The sequence below is a fragment of the Mytilus edulis genome, chromosome 6 (genome assembly GCF_963676685.1).
Source record: "Mytilus edulis chromosome 6, xbMytEdul2.2, whole genome shotgun sequence".
Lineage (NCBI taxonomy): Eukaryota > Metazoa > Mollusca > Bivalvia > Mytilida > Mytilidae > Mytilus > Mytilus edulis.
In genome coordinates, this window is record NC_092349.1 from 46,060,355 (window position 1) to 46,065,104 (window position 4,750).

The following is a 4,750-nucleotide window of genomic DNA, read 5'->3' on the forward strand; positions in this document are numbered from 1 at the left end:
TGTGATTTTATTTTTCAAATAAAACATCAACAGACAACGAGGCAAACAATTTAACATCCATCATTCCATATTGAGGAAATAATCATACTGTACAAAAAATTCCCACTACTAGTATAATATAGGATTATAAAATGCAAAACAATCTGAAAGAGATAGCAGTACACAAGAAATAATGAAGCTACAAATCAATATTGATTATCCTTCTACATTAAATGCTGGTAATTATGAGTGATTCAATATAAAACTCCAGTGAAATTATATCTCTGTGTATTTGACAGATTTATTTACCTTCTTGGACAGGTCATTAATTAATGCATTGTCTGAATCTACATCACCAACAATCGCCCTTTAATTAACTAAACAGGGGCCGATCCAGCCATTTCAAAAAGGGGGGGGGGGGGGGGGGGGGGGGGGGTTTGCAACCCAGATCAAAGGGGTCGTTCCAACTATATGTCCCCATTCAAATGCATTGAACTTCAAAAATAAAGGGGTGTTCAATAAGACCCGCTGGGTCTGCCACTGCACAAACAAGGATGAATTTTGAACAGATATATCCTGTTTGGAGGGGTATTTGCGAAAAATACCAGTAAAGGGACAGTGAAATTTCTCAAGCCGCTAGGCAAGGGAAATTTGGTCCCAAAATGCAGCATTCTTACATAAGGTGTAATTAAAAAATAATCACATTGAATCCTCCAATTGCCTTATTCATTTTCATCAATATACAAATAAAACAATAAATCATGCAAGTTCAAGCAAATAAACAAGTAGACCAAAGTCCTGGCTTTGTACAAAACACATTTACAAGATCAAGAATGAACCAGGATTATTAAACGGGACGGGACTCAACTATCACAATCATAACATTTTTCTTATTGTCCAATACATTTTTTTGTACTCGAGTCTGTATTGTTTTAGGATAAAAAGAGTTGAATTATCATATGTCCATCAAGGCATATAAATAATTTAAGACTGTAAGACATTTCAGTAACTACACAGTTTAATAATAATTGCTAAATTCAAAAGCCATAAAAAATCCATCCCCTTTAAATCAAGAGATGGATGGCTAAAGGGAAATAACTCAAATTTTAAAACACTCTATCAAACAATGTTGTGGTGCAAGGGTGCTTCTATAATTTGTGTCCTTTTGTAAGTTTCTATGCACAGATCAAAATATTTTTTTTCAGTTTATCCAGTTTGTAGAAATAAGAGGATACCTTGTTAATGAAATCTTCACACAACTTTTTCATAACAAGTCATTCTAAATTTATATCAATACTTGGTTACACATGTACTGGTACAAGTATTATTCCATGCTCAAATAAAGGAACAAGTTTACCATCAATTCATGACAGCTTAACATGTTTAATAGTTTGCACTGTACACCTTTTCTGCATTTTTATTCTTTACAATCATACAATATAAATAATTTTGGTCAAATTATAAACATTCACAATTTAACACTTTATTTTTAATACTAAAAGGGGAATAACTCTAAATTGTAAGTTTATCAATCACAAGCAGATTATAAACTTCCCCTGAATTGAAAATGATGAAAAGGTAATGTATAAGTGTTAAAAAATTCAATAAATTGTTTAATTAATGCATGAAATGAAAAAAGACAACTGTATATTGCTTCCTTAATATGATAAATCACCAAATCTGTCAAAATATGTGTTCATTTATAAGAAACTAATTAATTTTGGTGGTAGAGTACTAAATTCTGAAAATATTTCTCAAACTTCAGTAAATTACTTTGACAAGTAAATTATGATACAGATAGTAACCTCTTTTTGGTCTGAAATATCTTTACTGGTTTGGTATATTATTGTAAATGAATATCAATGCACAACTGAGGGTTAACATATATAAAACCATTCACTTAGAGCATGGAAGTAAAATGTCAATACTTCACCCCTAAGAGTAAATGCATGCAAGGTATATGTTTACTGCATGATAGAATAATTAAAGTTTAACTGCAAATTCTGATAAAAGCAGCTAAATAGACTCACATGGCTAATTTATATTAAAAAAAAATAAACTACTTCCAAATTTTATTACTATATATATACTTTCTGTGAACTTTATCAAGTGCCAGTGAGTTTCACTTTCCACTATTCAGTAGTTTCAAACAGAAATTTAAAAATGGCAGGACAGGTTTTTGATGACAACATCATACCATACATGTATATGAGCATTCAAACATTTATTACTATGCATGTATACTACATGTATAATAATCTTTAATTTCCTACTTTAAGCTATGATTATCTTGAGGACTTTATCCAAGAGGTTACTTAACTTGTAATACCATCAGCATGTATGATGAATAATGGGTTTGCATTATATATATATATTTCACCACTACTTGTGTTGTGATACAAAAAATGTAATTAATGAAGAGAAATTGCAAAGGTCCTCAAAATTGAAGAGTAAAGGATGTAGCAGAAATTTAATTTCTACAGTAGTACAAATAAAATTTACAGATAGTAATGAGCAAAAATTACCACTACCTTTCATCAAATCCACATTTATACACCACTCTCAAATTCAAAAATAAAGAAAATTTGAAATTGAACTCTGGAAAAAGTTAAAAGTTTCAAGAAGGGCCATTTAACTGTGTAAATTATGGAACCTGAAAAAATGGTAGTTAAAGATACATGTACATATTCTAAGCAACACTATTTCCAGTTAGGTTAGATATTTTGCTTCAGTTTGTACTATAGACTATGACTAAGGCATGCAGTTACAGTGTATAGGCTGGCTTTTATCAGACTGTATGCTATTATAAGTCAAACAATTTACAGATTCAGTCAAAGGTTTGTAGTTAAATCAATATTTTTGTCTGTGAACTTCAAATATTTCTATGACACAGCTGTGTTTCAATACTTAATTCCTGCCAAAAAATAAGCAAGAGGTTTCAACAATATTTCCCTTGAAACCTCTTTTTAATATAATTAATTGTCTGGACCCATGATGACTATTGTGATTTCACAAGAGCTACAGGTAGTTAATGCAACCCCTGTTACTATATACATGTACATGATATACTGGAATGGAGTTCAATATTTTGTCTTAAGACAGATTGAAGGATGACCAGGTTAGTAAACAAAAAGTTTTAAGTTTCCACAACAATAAAAAGTTCACCACAAAATGACTCTTCAGAAATTTCCCAATTACAGTATAATACACACCTGTAATTAAATCACACTAAAAAAACACCTGGGCATACCAGTGAAATGTATGTTACAATACAACATTTATGTATACAATGGTTGAATGTTCTCTATAATTACTTATGTCAAAGATATATATTTACACTATAAACATATCTATATAACTGTATGTAACTTGACCCATCTGTAATAATATTCTTTCCATGTCATTGAATTCATCCTCCTAAGTTTGTAACCCAATTAAAATTTATTTTCAGGTCCTTAGAATAGGAAATAATCCTTACAATTTCAATGTTCATGCATGAAATACTTAATTTATAATGATGCAATTTTCAGGTACTTTAAAACATTATTCTCCTTCTAATTGCAATTGCAGAATTTCTATGCATTAATATTGCCAAAATCAAGGGTGGATGCAATGTATCTGAAACACTTCACAATGAAAATTATAGATGCACATGAATCAATTTCGTGTTTTGTTGACAGTTAAAACAGTAGGAATCTATAATCATCTTCTGTTATGCTTTATGTAACTGTTTACTGTGGTTTATATGGGGACTTCGGACGAAGTCCCCAATAACAGTAGAAAATTCAATAAAAAAAAAAAAATTGGGAAAATTTCCCGAATTTTTCATTGTACTAATGAACTCAAAATCGTTCAATTTTTTTTATGTCATGTTTTGAAATCCCGGACATGCGCAGAAATGTACAATGTACTTTCTTTTTCCGGTCTCGTTTGTATGAAACTTTGAGTAAAATATATATTTATCAGTCTAGTATAAAATAGGAAGGAACGCGCAATACCATCATTTTTAATAATTCCTTGATATGAAAAAACGTTACCTGATGATAGCGTTTCTTTGTTTACATTGCATATGACGTCATAATTTAAATAACGTCACAACTAAAATCCCTAACAACAGAACCAAAATCGGAAACGTTACGGTATTTCCGTTTCTTTTTTTTTAACAAATATTTAAGTTACAAAAAAATAATTCATACAGACTTCGTCCCCATTTACAGGTAATGCCTGCCTCATGTTATATCACTCTTTAATTGATGTAAGACTATTTTAAATCGTTCTTTGCTCCAATAAGGATACCATTGCTCAATCTTCATAAAACAAGGAATTATTTGAATCTAGAATAATTTTAAATTCTGGAAAATTGATAAGAAATGTATGATGCTAAGGTCAATTTGACTTTCACTAGTACATGTATCATTTCAGTATGAACTAACTAACCACCATGCCAGCATAACTAACTCTATTTAGTTGGGTAAGTTTTCATCATACATTTCTCATCAATTTTCTAAAAGTCAAATAATTACTTGTTATTTACAGATAATCTGATTTATAAGATGTTATCCAATGCAATTTTGTGCAATTTCATAAATCATTATTAAAGCTTTAAATACTCAGACATGTCAACTTGCACATTTATTTATCATGTTTATAGGCTTCTTGTAATTGTAAATAGTATATAATTGCAATTAGTCCATATGTAATAGACAATTTTATAATCTATATTTTTCAAATTTACAGTACCTATATTCATGTACATATATGCATAACATGT